Genomic DNA, 18,052 nt, shown 5'->3' with positions numbered 1-18,052 from the left:
TATTGGGTGTCCCCCCCCCAACCCTTCTTACAGTTAAAGTTATTAAGATGATAGTAAGGTTGAAAGTTATGAATAATAATTATTTAGTGTGGGCAATCCTTGATAGTAAAACGATTTTTACATCACCTATCTTCCGGATGACACTCCACCCACTTTTTCAAAACCATTATACGTGTCTTACCTGTGATAAAAAAAATGGGAGATTTATCAATTGTGTTATTCATCTGATTCTGTAGCATTGCCCTTTCAACCCCAACCCCAACCCCACCCATTGTCTCAATAAAAAAAATGATAACATGGGCTTATTGTTATTTGAGAGTTTTCAGGAAAGGTCAAGTTCAACTATACAGAGGAGCGATGAAAAGATGGATCTTGAAGGTCAAGTGAGAGGTAGGAGGAAGGTGTTCCAAGAAGAAGAATAGGAGGCAGAAAGAGCGGAGGGAGAGGTAGAGACGGAGGACCATGAAGATATGAAGTTGCTCTTGCGTAAATCAACAGAAGGAGTGAATTTTTAAGAGTGAGCAACAAACGCACGCAAAATATATTACTAATTCGAAAGTTATTGAAAACATGAAACACCTCTGATGTGCCCGGGGTTAGTATTGGCTCAACTCTTTATTTTGAATTCCTTGTGAAAGGTGAATATAACGAATATTGATCAATCTCATAACTCTCATAAGCAATACAAAATCGATAGTTGGGCAAACACGGACCTCTGGACACACCAGAGGTGGGAGTAGGTGCCTAGGAGGAGTAAGCATGCCCTGTCGACCGGCCACACCCGCCGTGAGCTCTATATCCTAATCAGGTAAACGGAGTTATCCGTAGTTAAAATCACTGTGCCAAGAACAGCTTAACAATCGGTATGAAACACGTCAGACAGCATTTAACCCAATGATAGGTTGTATTGACGAACTAGATCGTTTTAACCACCATAGAATTTGCGAAATTGTAGGATTTATGAGATTGATCACTGTTCGTTATATTTGTCTTATGTAATTAATGAAAGGTGAAGACAACGAACAGTGATCAATCTCATAACTCCTACAAGCAATACAAAATAGATAGTTGAGCAAACACGGACCCCTGGACACACCAGAGGTGGGACCAGGTGCCTAGGAGGAGTAAGCATCCCCTGTCGACCAGTCACAGCCGCCGTGAGCCCTATATCCTGTTCAGGTAAACGGAGTTATCCGCAGTTAAAATCAGTGTGCCAAGAACAGCTTAATAATCGGTATGAAACACGTCAGACAACATTTGACCCAATGATAGGTTGTATTGACGAACTAGATCGTTATAACGACCATAGAATTTGCGAAATGCTGACTTCAATCGAGACTGTTGAAACCCCTGTACCATCAACTTGTTTGTCAGTAGCTTACCTCGATTTAAAATCTGACTATACGCAGAACAAGCTCTTGCATATCGAACGAGTTGAGATATATAAACACCATATGCAGGTGATAATGAAATATCGCTACATAAATATGGGAAGTTGACGATGGAGAAGCTGAAATTATCCCGTTTGTCATACAGTTGAGTTGTCAGTTTGCCGTTAATGTCTACTTTCAGTAAACAGCCAGCTCCGGTTCAAAAATCAAATGTGAAACATACTCTAACTTATTGAATTAGTTCAGAGACAGAAAAAATCACATGCAGGTACTAACGAACCTTTGATTCATAAATATGGAGTTAATTTTGCTGAATAGTTTGCCTTTCACGTCTGACGTCAGTAAAATATCCAAATATGAAACCGATGTGGAGGAATGTGTTGCGTCTCTCATTTCAAGCATATGATTAATAGTGAGGAATGGTCATTTGAATGGTTGAAAAGTCGAAAGACTTGATGCTGTTGATTTTGGAAAAGTTTTACGATTTCAAATTTACTAAATATTTTCGTTTTAGAATCTGCATTTAATTTACACCATTTCTTGTATCTGTTGGGGTGCAATAAAATACCTCCGAAGTTTCTCCTCCACAGCAGTTACTACTGCTCATCTACAACCGTTTGTTCGTCCCCGCATGGTCATTCGGAATTCATCTAGTATTATTAAGCCATTGTACACCATATATCAACATGACGCTTGGTTGGGCACCAAGAAAGCAAAATAGAATAAGTAATGCATAGAATAAAGCGTTCAATTCCAGATGTAAATCGCTCGTTCTTCATCTTCAAGCGTTCCGCTGTTGATTCAAACCGCTCAGCGCTTGTTCCCCAATCAAAACCGTTAGTTCCCAAACCTTCATTCAACATTCCACTTTTGTAATAGACTGTAATTATATCACATATGATACTTAAATGCAGACGACTTTAAAGAAATAGAAGAATAAAAGTTTTATGACCACGGATTGTCCTTATGTTGACGGCATCTACTCTATTGCAAATTGAAGTCGAATGAACTGACAATATATAGATTTGCTTTCAAAATCTTTAAAGGAACAAAGAAATATTTAGTGCAAATATGATATAGACCTCGTTGATTGTAGACGTGAGGTAAAAGCGGGTCAAATGAAACATAATGTATATTACTGATATCCGTGATTAAGCTTTCGGTTTTATCCGTAATGGACTTGTCGGATTTTTCACACTATTAGACGATGTTCATTGTATCATACTAACACACAGATGATTAAAACATATTGAAGTCCACATACCCCAGATATTTGAATGGTAGACTTTAAATGGATTTAATTGCTAACCAACAGTAATGCAGAGGTATCCGTTATATCTCTAATGATGCTTAGCGATAATTTTCTGATTGAATCATCAACACAGGAATACCAGGTGATTATTTATTTGCATTATCACAGACAATATGCTTCATTACAAATAAATATATATAATACATTTTACCTATTTCCACAAAATAACAATCATTTTATACACTTTCTCAAGATGATGACAATTAATCCATTCTTTTTATACTGTTCTTATGTATGTTTCATTTAATAATATGTAAATACATCGAATATTTTGTAGGCCCTTTTCCTAGACATTATATTATTATCTGACAATTAATCTCTTACAGAAGGTATCTTCAGAGATGCAGGACAAGATCTACGAGCAATATAACGGAACAGATAATGATGACGACACTAGCGAGGATTTCAGTTATTTTGCACCCTTTGAGACAAGTGTTATCATCCCACATCTTTTTCTTCAATTTCGAGTACTCTCTCGCATTTAATGTGATCTGGATTATCGGTTCAATGATTCCATATACAGCCTTTGCAATTTGAACAGGAGACAGTAAGTCCTTCGTGTTAAACGCAACGAACAGTGCGAGGATGATTTGTGGAAAATCTTCAAAAACAGTGGATAGCAAGGAGAGAACTGCAGTACATGTGTCATTTTCTTCATCATAATCGTTATGACAAATGATGGCAATCTTCGTAATCACTGTGCACAGAAAAAGTAGCGATCCCAGGAATGCAAAACCAAGAATACAATATACAATTTCTTGCGCGATAAGGTCTGTATTTTTTATCTCAACGTAAAAGTCCCAGTCCAGAATGAGGTCAGCTACTTCCAAGACTATAGTAAAAAGAAACATGCAGATTCTCGAACAGCTAGCCATGTTGAAAGAAATCTGTAATTGAAAATATAAATTAAAGTGTTGATTTTTTTTAAAATAGCACATGCCTTTTAGTTTGATGTCGTCATCTACTTCAAATATCAAATTATTCTAATTTTCACATCATCAACAAGAAATGTACAATGATCTATTCAATTTCTAATCTTGAGAGTTTCTAATAGTATTCTTTCTGAGTACCTATACATGTCCTGACTGTAGTAATAACCCAATAAGTTTTTATCTTATTTTAATTTTTATATTTTCAAAGTCTTTCGTGGGGATCCGGGTTACGATTGGTCCTCAGTCCCCTTCGCTTTTCGTAAGAGGCGCCTAAATGGAGTGACCCTTCAAATGAAACCGTTTAAACCGAGGTTCCGTGCAATAGTAGGTGTGACACGATAAACACCCCTTCTTCTCTAAAGGCCATAAGAGCCGAACATAGGCCTACATTTTGCAGCCCTTCACCAGCAACGGCCCCATATGAGTGAAATATTCTCGAGAGGGGCGTGAAAGAATAAACAATCACACAACATTTTCAAAGAATTGCATAATGAAAGGGGGTGGTTAAGTAAAGTTGTTAAAATTTTAATTTTATATAATTATTTCAGAGAATACAAGTCTGGGTGCATTCTAATAAATACAATATATTTCATGATTACTCCAAGATTATCTTTTAACAATAGGTGTTTTCAAATTATAAAAAAAAAAATTTAGATTAAAACACAAAATTTTATTATTTTATGGCAATTCGCAGCTATAATACTGAGCTATTAAAAAGCAAATGTGTATATTAAAAAAAACGTTTTCAATTCTAAAAAATGTGTTGCTTCAGGCACTGAAAACACGGGGAAAGATCGTACACAATTATGTGTATCCTTAGGCAATAACGCGCGTTTAGGCCGTTTTCCAAATTGTTATAATTATAGAAAAGTGGTTTTTCTGAATATCAAATTCTCTGTACTCAAAGCGAAAGTTTATGAATGCTTTATCACGCACATTGCTGTCAACTATACGACATAAAACCATTTCAACACTGAACCGTGATTAAAATATTGGGATGTGTTAAAAAAAAGTTAAGAAAAATAATGGGAGTAAAAAAAAACTCATATTCAATCGAATTTTATGATAATTCTGTAAAGATTATTCACTTTCATGCAATAATGTTTGGACCAGTTCTTCTGTATAAATAAAATCAAATGTAATATAAAAATTACAACAAAGATCACAAGATGTCTGGATATCAGTATGTTAGTGTTGAGGTTTTTACGGCTGTTTTACTCATTTCATTGTGACAATCGGTAAACATAGCGGCTAATGACCCCTTTAAAGTCTTTCACAAAAGAAAGAGAAACATTACATCTTAAATATTTTTTAATAAATAGAGCGAAGAATAACGTACAATAATTGTAATATCTTGTATAGATAGATTATGAGTATCGTCAATAGTCATTCTAAACGCTGAATTACTTAGGCCCTATGACATAATATTTGCACCATTTGTGTTTAAAAACTAGATACCAAATAATTTTCATGAAATTTTTGTGAATATTGATGTTTGAAAATATAAAGGCACTGAACTAGGAGGGAAGAATGGGGATTCCGTCTAGGTCTTCATTTTATGATCATTTGAAATTTCAATTCTTATAATACTCAAACTACTTATTTAAATAACTATGATTCGAATTTATGAATCTTATATAATTCTAAATTTTGAAATAAAAAAGATAAAACTACCTTATTACTCGATATCTAATTATTCCAAACAACGGTTTCCTCTTCAGTGAATGGCGCTCGTCTGAGCGTAGTAGATGTGGAAAGTGTTACACGTGGTGTATGTCACGTTTATTTTTAGAATACAAAATACCAGTTCTATTTTTATACTCCAGGTAATATTTGATGTCATTGGGCTGAACATTGATTTATGTTATATGCTTGATTGTCCGTCCGTCCGTCCGGAGTTTCGTCTGTCCATCTGTTAGCTTGTTTGTGTATTTAGGCTTAGGACCATCAAACTTGGTCAGTTTATGCTTTCTGGGGGAAAGGTTAATCGCGAAGCACGACTATCTAATTGTGACCTCCTTCTGGAATTATATGGCTATAAATATCCAATAACATTTACACCATGGGACTATGTTTATAGTTTTATATCAATCTATAACTGATATATTTTGACACTCGGACTCGCCCTCTGTAATTCAAGATATAATTATAGCTAGACAATGGTTTTCTTCTTTTTTCTTAGTCATTTGATTTAAACTTAATTTCTAAATCTATGATGTGCTAAATGCATCCTGTCAGTACTGGCATTAATCATGTAATTTAATTCTAGTTTTGATGGGTTTTTTTAGAAATAGGATCACAATTTTACAAAATATATTCACCATAATCATTTCATTTTGATGTTGTTACTGTGTAGTTAGAAGTGAAATTTAAAACCATACATGTAGATATGATCGTTAGTATTAACCTTAATAATATTGTACATTTGTATTACATACTGTTTCTCTCTGTTTTCTCCTACAAAAGAATATGCGGATTAATCTTAATTAGCAGATTTTCAAATGAAATATTAGATGACATGTCTGAAATCAATAATTAAGATTCCATGAAATTTAAGAAACTCATCTAATCTCACTAATGTATTCATTTGCGCAAAATGTTTATGGAATTAAACGATTGAATTCAAATCCTACCCTACCATGCTATTTTTTTCTCTCCAAACGTTGAAAAGCCCAAAATGACAAAAATCACCATTTTTGTTTACATATTCAGCCGAAGGGCGGTTGCAACCCCCATTACGCCCCTAGATCCGCCACTGATGATTATAACTTACTAACGAAAAAGAAATATCACATTATGATATGCATAATACATGGTAAATACATCGTTTCTGTATTCTGGGGAAATTGCATCAGTTTTCTTAAAGCAGCATATCGTTATATATATTTATGTATAAACACCTATACTAACTTTCACCTATAGATAAATACATGTGATTTACGCTTATTCAAATTATTGCAGTTTTAAATTTACTTCCATCGCTCTACAGGCCAAATCTTTCCAATCTTTCTTATTATGTTAGGAAATTTTAAGCTTTAGGTGTATTTGGAAATACGATATAATGAACTCTGTGTATATCTAACAAGTTTTTGTCATGAAACACTCATCAACTAGGTGACCTTGTAACATATCGTATATGTGATCAACTATTGTCAATGATTTTTATAATGTTTCAACATTTCTATCGTAACTGAAAAAGAGCATTATAAAAGTACATAACTTCACTGTTATTAAACTGATGATAGTAATGATCGTTACTATCATCCCAAGATGGCGGAAGGAAATTCCGGTAAGATCACGTTTACTTATTATATCTATTTGTATTGTTTATTTGCGAATGATATGTAGGTAAGAAATATCATATACTAGCAACAATTACAACCAGGTGTTATTTTATCTTTTATACGGCTCATATGAACAGAAAATTCGTCGTTGAAAAAACAGCGAGGATGATAGTAATGAAAGTAAAACGTTACTATCATCATTCATTTCCGTTACTATCATCCTCGCAGTTTAATACCAGTGATAACTTGGAATTACATAATACAATTTGACGTATTGCGTACTGAGAGTAGCACGGAACCCTCTTGACTACGCGAACTAACCAATATAAACAAACCGAAATAGCTCTGCAGACAGGCATTTGGTGCGAAGCGAACTATGAATATCAGTCAAGCAAAGCATGACTAAATAAAATGTGCAGTGCATACAGCTTATTTTTACGCATAAAACATGATTGAATTTATTTTTATAAGGTTCTAATTTTAGAAAGTAAATTTCCGAATCAAATTTCTCTGAAATCAAACCGAAACTGCTATTTTTGAATGCTATAAATAGTTTTCTTGCAGAAACCTAACATATTGCATGATTTTACAAAGTCGATCTCACCCCATTTCGTTCTCAAATTAATCATATGATATTTCAAACACTGAAGCCATTCCTATTCAACTAGAGTTCATGACATAATGATGGTGGTGCATGTATTGAATTACTGGTTGTGGTATTATACGTATTGAAGATTTATACCAGACAGAGGCGGATCCAGAGGGGGTCCGGGAATATGGGACTTTCGATATTCGGACCCACTCTGACTTTTATCGCGCGTTAAACGTAATTTGTAGGTATGTCACTTCCGGATTATAATAACAACTAAGAAAACAAGCATGGAATACTTAAATTAATATCAAATTAGGCCTACTGTATTAAAATGCTATTTTTCAAAGAAAGGAATCACTACAACCATTTATAGGAAATGCATTTAATTAAATTATGTGAGTTGGCGAGCGAAATAAATATAGGGGATATCTTGAGGATATCGGTAAAACTTCACGCCTTCCATCCAATGATACGCGTCTAAATGCGCCTTTTTCCTTTCATCTAATTTACATCCAGGTACTAAGCACCAATAGTGACTTGGATCGTCATCGTGGGACTGCGCATAGGTCTTTACAGACCGTCTGCTAGCGAAACACCATGTATCGATGTCAACTTTGCCCTACAGTTGCTTATTATCACATGACCCAAGCTCCTGTAAGCTCAGTATATTCCGTTACGCTACAACTCCAATATCATTATTCGTAGGGGAAAGTAGTCCCGGAGAATTTGACGCTGTACGGAGTTTGCACGTGACCGCGGTGTATAAACGTCAAGTCTAATTGGTCTTTCTGGCACATCCTGAAAGTTCCGTATTGAACCCCCGCCCCCTTCGTCAGAAAATTTTGCAAGAAAAGTGTAAAAATAATGCATTTTGAGAATCGAACCTCTCCTTTAAAAACCAAAAATAATGGTAGACACCCCCCTTTCAAAAATTCCTAGATCCGTCCCTGTCTGATAAACAATAACCGTGAGATAATGCGAACAACAAGTGGGGATCACTTATTTCTTTTTAATTCAAGATAATTCTATAGAATCATACCACCCAAGAATTAATTAATTACCTTCATCCAATGAGTAAGACTGCATATGATTGGAATAGAATATGGAATTTGTGATTTTTACACTTGAATAAGGGGGGGGGGGGAGGGGGGGGATTACGAGTATGTGCCTCAATTTCCTCTTCAGAAACGGAATCCCAAACTACATGCATTCATTAACGTCAATAATCATTTCAATGTAACAATACATAGAATGAAAATGTGACCTATATATAACGGAAGTTCTTTCTACAGAATCAGAAGAAAGGTGAGGAATGGAAATTCCCGAGAGTTAAGTCAATACATTTCGCATTTTTAGAATTAAACATTAGAAAATATATGTATAGATTTACATTTCAAGAAAGGAATCAGCTGGTATTGCTAAAAGATGAAGTAGTGACTAGCGTAGTTGTACCACCAAACAAATTGGGAAATAACAGAAATTTAATTTCTACACGCAAACAATTGTATGAACATTTTTTAAATGCACCGCATTATTAATATTCTAAACATATGTTATGTATGTAATTTGATATATGCTATGACTAGACAGCAAGCTTTAATGTCTCTCTAAAGATAACGAACAGTGATCAATCTCATAAATCCCATAAGCAATACGAAATAGATAGTTGGGCAAACACGGACCCCTGGACACACCAGAGGTGGAATTCGATGCCTAGGTGGAGTAAGCATCACCTGTCGACCGATCACACCCGCCGTGAGCCCTATATCTTGATCAAGTAAACGGAGTTATCCGCAGTCAAAATCAGTGTGCCAAGAACGGCCTAACAATCGGTATGATACACGTCAGAGAGCATTTGACCCAATGATAGGTTGTAACGGCAAACTATATCGTTATAAGGACCATAGAATTTGGTGAAAGCTTAACTATTATTCATTTTGCCATCTCAATTTATTACATGTACATATTCACACAGGCACCTGAAGTATGAATATTACTATCCCCACCCCCCTTTTCATAATTTTTTTTTTGGTGGCAATAATTTCTCTGAAATGTGTTAATTCCCAGTCTATCTCATCCCTCTTTCGATTCATGTAATCGTTTCACGTTTTTGTAAGCTCTAGAGATTGGCCTTCTACCGGTATAATAAAATACACAAGGTATGAAACAAAAATGTGTAAACAAAAAAGGGGTCCCCGTTTCGGAGCACATTTTCCAAGTAATTACAGCGTTACCTAAGGAATTTTGGCGAGCGGCAGGCCAGGGAGATGTCATACTACAAGTCTCTTCAACTCAAAACCCATCTCATCTCTTTTATTTGACACAATCACACGACACGTTTTTCTTAATACATGAACAAATTCTTGCTAAGAATACTTCTACTTCACAAACGATGTGTTAAAATAGCGCAGTACTTACAACTCGCGTATCCATAACCATCTAGGCAAGTCTGAAACTTGCTTTCGATGACGATGGTTACATGCTGCTAGGGGATTTGGTTCCGCAGATCGTGAGTTGGGGCACAGGCACCTGAAGTATGAATATTACTATACCCCTTCCTTTTTTCATAATTTCTTTTTTGGGGGCAATAATTTCTCTGAAATGTGTGAATTCCCAGTCTATCTCATCCCTCTTTTGATTCATGCAATCGTTTCACGGTTTTTGTAAGCATTATAGATTGGCCTTCTACCGGTATAATAAAATATCTCTTCACTTAGGACAGTTATGTTCATTTGAGAGTCCATTGCTATTTCTGTGCTTTATATAAATATTTCACATGCAATGTGTATCATGTATGATCCTCTTAAATGTACGTTAAAATAACTGTATCCCATTTCCATTCTCAATGACCGTGTAGAGTGTGACAGCATGGTGAGGATATTCCATGATTTCCATCGTCATCTAAAGCAAGTTTCCGACTTGCCTAGATGGTCGAGCGGTCTAGTGCGCTGGTTACATGCTGCTAGGAGATTTGGTTCCGCAGGTCGACTCGTGAGTTCAACTCCGGGTAGGGGCGGAAGTGGGTATCCAAATAAAGTGAAATTTCCTGTGCTTTATATTAAATATCTCTTCACTTAGGGCAGTTATGTATTTAATAATTTTTTATTTTTTTATTTTATAATTCCGTATGTTTTAAACATCCTCAGTAATACCGTAAAACATATCTCTAAAATTTGTCTCTATAAAAATATATGTATATGTATTTACATTGAAACTACCGACAACATACACTTTTCGATACTCAGGTCTATGCAATATCAAAAACTGCCTTTTCATAGTCTGTTTTATAAAATCAAAACCAAAAACGTGAGGGGGGAGGTAACCCTGCTATGGGGGAAGATCTACTATATAGTAGTTTTTCCCCCCAGGGGAAAGGCTACTATATAGGCATTTTTCCGGTAGGGGATCTGATATAGGGGACAGGCTATTATACAACTCCGGTAAGGCTGTCTTTTTGATTTTAGATCCGCGTGCGAAGTGAAATAGACTAGAAACATGATCGTCGCTATTTTCTTTGTTATTGAGGCGGCAAGCAGAATTTAATCGAGAAAAAGAGGGCCTTCTTGAGTATTAGCGTAATTAAGCCTTTGGTGTGGTAGCCCCCAATAATCACTAAAATGAAAAGAAATACTAGCCTTAGTCGTCAGATAAATCTATCCTAGCATTTAGGTGGTCTGTGTTTTTGTTACCAGGCAAATGACCAACGGTTGTCTTTTCCGAAAAGTGTAAATTCGTTTGATATTAGTGTGATCAATTCTCATGAATGTTCTTTCCCTTGAAATGAAGTCCCCAAGGAGCTTGTTGATTTTACTGTCTGTTCTTACAACAAATCGCTCCCTGAAAACCACGATCCTTCTCTTACTGCTGCGCCTCCAAATAGCGCCGTTCTTGCTGTAAGATTTGTCCTCCGCTAATTTAATATTTCAATCATTGTGAGTGTCAAATCTACCGCTAATATTTCCCACAGGTCCACAATCTTGCAGCCCACCAAAATCTTCGTAAACGAAGGACATATTGTAATAATGGTAGATCAACTTTTTACATTTTCCACAGTTGTCAAACTTTAATTTTAGTCACTTATCTTTTAACCAATACAACGCCGGAATAAGTTACGTGCTTAACAACGTCATGCCTTCGGAAAATGGCTGATTTTTGTTTGTTTTGAAAATATTTTCAGTTTAAATCAATTAACTTCTGCTTCATACTTAGATATTTTATTGAAAGTAGATATTACCGGCAAACTAGCAACTCAGCTGTATAGCAAACGGGATGATTTCAGCTTCTCCATCGTCAACTTCCCATATTTATGTTCCATTATCACCTGCATATGGTGTTTATATATCTCAACTGATTCAATACACAGGAGCTTGTTCTGCTAATGGTCAGTTTTTAAATCGAAGAATTCTACTGCTAAACAAGTTCATGGTGCAGGGGTTCCAACAGTCTCGTTTAAATTCATCATTTCACAAAATATATGGTCGTGATAACGCTCTACTTTGCCGATACAACTCATCATTGGGTCCAATGCTGTCTGACGTGCTTCTTACTGATTGTTAGGTCTGTCTTGGTACGCTGATTTTGATTACGGATAACTCCGTTTACCTGATCAATACATGTATATAGGGGTCACGGTGGGTGTGACCGATCCACTGAGGATGTTTACTCCCCCTAGGCACCTGATCCCACCTCTGGTATATCCAGGCGTCCTTATTTGCCCAACTATATTTCATATTGCTTATAGGAGTTATGATATTGGTTACCATTCGTTATATTCACCTTTTGTTGAGTAAACGAATTTTACTAACAAAAAATTGACGAGAAATTCTAAAATTATTTTTTTTTGCATTGTATTGCAATTTGTGACTCTGTAATGTGTGAAGAGCACAAGGTATTTTCATATGATTTGCAAATATATACCAGTAAAATGCAGTTGTTCCGATTAAAACATATTGAAATATAGTGGGTATTGATTGGACTCGGTGTTCACCTAAAAGGAATGCACATATATTCCATTACATCTATAATACATGTTTAGCGTCCAATTTCAGATTGAAAAACTGATGAACATTGGAATACAAGTCGTGTTTTTATTTTCAATATCATGCACAGTATTTTTCATCAAAAATCAGTATATATAATACATTTTACGTACTCTTTTCAACAAACTAACAAACCTTGTATACACTTATAAAGCTGATGACAATCAATCTATTTTTAACTGTTCTTATACATGTTTCATTCATATATAATTGAAATACCTTCTTGTGGGCCCTTTTCTTAGACAGTATACTATTATCTGACAATTAATCTCTCATAAAAGATATCTTCAGAGATGATAGAGAAGATCTATGAACAAAATAAAGGAAACGATCATGATCACGACATGACCAAAACATTCAACGTCTTTGTACCATTTGGTAGAAGTAGTTTTTCTCAATTTCGAGTACTCTCTCTCATTTAACTTCATCTGGATCATCGGTTCAATAATTCCATAAATGGCCTTTGCAATTTGAACAAAAGAGAGCAAACTATTCGTATTAAGTGCAACAACCAGTGCTAGTATGATTTGTGGAAGATCTTCAAAAAACGTGGATAGGAAGGAAAGAAATGCATCCCATTCGTCATTCATTTCTTTGCCGTACATGGAATCGTCTTCCGAAGTGACGTCGACATACTTACTGAATACCGTTCCCATAGATAACAGCGATCCAAGGATGGCGAAACCAAGAATACAGTATTTTAATTCTTTGGCAATAAGGTCGGTGTTTCCGATCTCAACGTAAAAATCCCAGTTCAGAAAAAGGTCCAAGAGTTCCATGAACAGGAATATAAAGATTCTTGAACAGCTAGCCATGTTGAGCGATCTGCAACTGAAAACATCAAACGCATTGAAAATTATTCAAAGATAACAAACTTGATTCTAGGGTGTTTTTTTAATGATAGGGGTTTTGAAATTATATCGATTTTAAAACAAAAAGGTTTGATATTTCATAGCACTTCGCTGCTAAAATTCTGAACTATTATAAAGATAGATGCACATTGGGTGACTTTTTAATTTAGAAAGAAATGTTTTGTCCCGTGCACTAATAACACAGAGATATGTCATACACAATTACATGTAACATTAGTCAGCAACGCAAACTTGCACCGTTTTCCAAAATTGTTCTAATTATAGAAGACTATTTATGTTGTATATCTTATGCCTAATCCTTTGGCAATAAAATATGTAGAAATTTTCTTTAACTCGTTATAACGAGATAATTAAGTCGTTATAACGAGATACTAACTCATTATAACGAGATAATTAAGTCGTTATAACGAGTTAGTTATCTCGTTATAACGAGATAATTAACTCGTTATAACGAGATAACTAACTCGTTATAACAAGATACTAACTCGTTATAACAAGACGCTAACTCGTTATAACGAGATAATTATGTCGTTATAACGAGATAACTAACTCGTTATAACGAGATAGCTAACTCGTTAAAACGAGATACTAACTCGTTATAACGAGATAATTAACTCGTTATAACGAGATACTAACTCGTTATAACGAGTTAGATGGGTTTTTTTTTTACTTTTCAAAAATGAGCCTATCTGGCTTTCGTAAGCAAAGACCTACATGTACCTTGATGCAGTAAATAATGTCGTGGGGCTTGTTGTATGTATCCAATCATTAAATCCTCTCCTCACAACTTTCACAAAACATGTGACCGGAAGGGAAGACTTCCTTAATTCAGACATAATAACATGTATGTCTTTTCATATTCTATTTATAGTACAGAACTGTCAAGATAATAATAATAATAATTTTTTTGTAAAGTGTAAAATCCCTACTGCTCTAAATGCTATTTGAATAACAATAAAATAAGTTGTATAAGAACAAATGACTAGCAGATGAAGATACGGTGTCCGTTATGATTGCACAACATAGTAATCTTGACTTAGAGTTCATCTGCACAGACTAGTTGTAATGAATTGTAAACAGATGAGTCTTTAGTTTCGATTTAAAGATACAGAGACTTGCAGCAGTTCTGATATCATATGGTAGAGCATTCCACAGTTTAGGACCAGTCGCACTGAAAGCTCGAGTTTGAATCACAGATGATTTGGTAAATGCCACTTGTAGTAGGCTCTGATCACTGGACCGCAGAGTTCTGGATTGAGCGTAGGGTGTTATGAGTTCCTGCAGATAGGATGGAGCCATGATGTTGAATGTTTTGTACACTAACACCAATGTCTTGAAGATGACTCTTTGCTGAACTGGCAGCCAATGGAGGGAGCGTAGTACTGGTGTAATTCTGTCGTATTGCGGGTGCCTGAGACGATTCTGGCTGCATCGTTTTGGATGGATTGGAGCCGCTTCATCTGCTTTGATGGTAAACCGAAGTAGAGCGAGTTGCAGTAGTCCAGCTTTGTTGTTATGAAGGCATGGGCAACACATTCCAGCGATTCTCTGTCAAGATATCTCCTCAGCTAGCTCAGGTTTTTAAAGTGGATGAAGGAACCTCTGCACACTGATGAGATTTGCGCCTCAATGATCACGAGACAGCCAATGGTTACACCAACGTCCTTTGCCTTAATAACAGGAGCGATAAAATAATCTCCTACTTGCAATGAGGGTATATGCAACTTAGAAGCCATTTATTAGAGGTACATGTAATTCATTTGGAGGATATCACTAGCACCTTAGTCTTGTCTGTGTTGATCTTGAGGTGATGCTGAGCCATCCAGGTTTGAACTGAGCTCAAGCAAGACTCCATCTGACTGACTACAAGAGTGGCCTGTTGGACTTTGATGATGATATACAGTTTATCATCGTCAGCATACATGTGGTACAAGATATTGTTCTTTCTGTGAAGAGCCTCAGGGATGCTCTGTAGATGTTGAACAGAACGGACCCGAGGACCGATCCCTGGGGGACACCGCAGCCCAACTCAGTGGCAACAGACTTTGCTCCCTTCACTTTGACCATCTGGGTCCGATTGGTAAGATGGGACGCGAATCACATGAGCACAGTGTCTTTAATTCCAAGGTCTTCAGTATTTGCAGCAAGCGTGAATGATCTACAGTGTCAAAGGCAACCGATAGGTCCAATTGCACTAGCAAGACAGCCTTCTACTCGCCAATGGCACAAACCACATCGTTGTGAACTAGCAGAAGTCCAATCTCACTACCATGCCCCCTGACGGTAAATACTTCGGAATGGCTCCAGTAGACTGTTCTCACTGTGGTAGGTTTGTATCTGTGCTGCTACAGTGCAGGAGGACCTTCTGTAATTCAGGCTGTATTTTTTTACATTCACAATTATGAGGATATGGTGTTTACTTGTTTGGTTAACATTGTTTCGTAGCAAAATGTACCTCCCTATTTATTGTTTGTTTGTTGTTGTTGTTTGTTTGTTGTTGTTTTTTTGTTTATTTTTGTAAAATTATTCATTAGTAGGTTCATTTCAACATATGTAGCTGACGGTACCATAAAAGGATAAGTCTAAACTGTTGAGATTTTGACTGTTGCAATATAAGAAAAAAGGACTATCTGAACTAGAGAAATATCAGAAAAAAGGACTATCTGAACTAAAGAACTATCAGGAAAAAAAGGACTATATTAACTAGTGAAATGATATTGAAGGAGATCCCGTGTTCTTCTGATTTAAAATAAAAAATGGGTCAAAGACTCAATTGGCCGGGTTGCAATATTTAGAGTAAATAATTTGGGTTGGGATTTATTTGGTGGTAGTTATCTGTTGCCCCGCTCGACTCACTGCTAATAATGCAGTCACGGACAACGACATGTCTCTTACTGTTACCGTGAATAGTCACATTTCCACGTTTGAAAGATGTACACTCGGTCGTGGCAAAATAGGACAATGGATGTCTAGAAATTGTGGACGTTGCTGGCTTATTGGCTTCACAAATTCTGCAAAACATTTTGCCATCACGAAAATTTCCTCCGCCATTTCAGGACTGGGGTTCTTCCTTTACTTTTGCATTTCTCTTTAGACATTGCTACGCCATCTTTTGATGCAGAACTTTCCCCGTGTGATTCTTGAATTTCTGTGTTACATGTACAAGGCTGAGGCTTCTGTTTTTTACTATTGATAAATCCAAAGTGCTCTAAACCTCGTTTTCCCGCCATGTTGATTGTTTTGACAGAGACTAAAAATATTGATTCAGACTTCCGATCCCGATTCTAAAATTTTACTGGTTGCCCAAATTTTCTTCACCCGCGAAAATGCGACTTAATTATAATCTCTAGTCGCAAAATTGATTTTCTGGTCGCAAATGCGACCGTTTTACTCGCAACTTGGAGCACTGCTGATATATGTAATATTAAGTAATAATAACTAAAATGAACAATAACTTCAGTTGATTGAATTGTATATGATTATATGATAAAGAAACATAATTTCTCTATTTATATTGCAAATTTACAACTCATGCCCAGAAAATTTAACATTCATATATAATTGAATTTTTCCTCAGAGGTAGTGCAACTAAATTTAACCATAAAAGATAATCTCATTTACCTTTTTCAAGTTGAACTCTATTTTTAGTAACAACTTTTTGCTGTAGCGCCCATATTCGACAAAGGTCAGATTTCAAAAAACCTAGTGCATAACTTCAATATATATACTTACTTTCTGCAAAGTTTCAAGGTTGTACATAAAAAACTGTAGGAGGAGTTGATTTCACAAAATTTCCCCAACCGCCGCCCGCCCGCCCGCACTTCACCATACTATAGACCGGATTTGCACTTCGTGCAACCCGGCCAAAAATCAAACAAATTCCGTGGTTTCACACAATGTGAGTAGATTGGGTTGAAGTTAGCCTTCATAGATAATGACATGATTCCTCATTTACTGAATATGGCGTAGCATTGCTGCTTAAAATCTATTACATGTAATGTTCATATGGCATTCAATAGTGATGTTTGTTTTAATCACCCTTGGGTCACATTGGAATTCAGTTTAATTTCATGAATGAAAGTTTTAGTATTGATATTCTTATTATGTATATGTATGTACGGTAAATAAATAATTTGCTTTTTTTTACATAAAGATGACATTGATATAACCTGGTTTTCTTGCATATCATAAGAAGAAATTAGAGAACGTCGGGCTTGTCTGATGTTGGAGGGTTTGAGTTTTTGGTCGCGGCGGAGGACCCTCAAAAGTTGTGGAGACTGTTGGATAATTTAAATAAATACGGAAATAATGAGAAACTGGATAAGAAGGCCTGTATGATAAAAATACTTGTTTGTAAATTCTTTAAACGCGCCTTCTACAAACCATTTAGCGTATAACGGTTCATTAACTTCATTTTACCAAAGTAAAATTCCCGTTAAAGCATCTTAAATATTGTTTTTATATAATACGTGAAAAAGCGGTAAAATAATGTATCTTTTTGTTTTGAAACTCTGCATGTCTATTAAATGGTCTCATTGATTAAAAAATGTAAAAAAGGATAACTCTAAGTTTGTGCATGATCACAGGTAAACACGTCTTGACAAGGCCTATTTTAACCAGGAAGAGTAAA

The 18,052-nt window shown here is 35.8% G+C and overlaps 1 long non-coding RNA gene across 1 annotated transcript; it reads right to left on the bottom strand.

Annotated features, from left to right (window-relative positions):
- Positions 1 to 2,779: 2,779 nt before the first annotated feature.
- On the bottom strand, positions 2,780 to 5,425 carry LOC125673807 (uncharacterized). The gene is made up of 2 exons (XR_007369771.2): positions 5,310 to 5,425; positions 2,780 to 3,590 (listed from the first exon to the last, which is right to left on the bottom strand). It is a non-coding gene; the product is annotated as an uncharacterized LOC125673807 (long non-coding RNA).
- Between the last annotated feature and the right edge of the window lie 12,627 nt (positions 5,426 to 18,052).

Source organism: Ostrea edulis, chromosome 3, assembly GCF_947568905.1.
Source record: "Ostrea edulis chromosome 3, xbOstEdul1.1, whole genome shotgun sequence".
Taxonomy (NCBI): Eukaryota; Metazoa; Mollusca; class Bivalvia; order Ostreida; family Ostreidae; genus Ostrea; species Ostrea edulis.
Note: the sequence above shows the minus strand (reverse complement) of the source record. Positions and strands in the feature narration are given on the sequence as shown.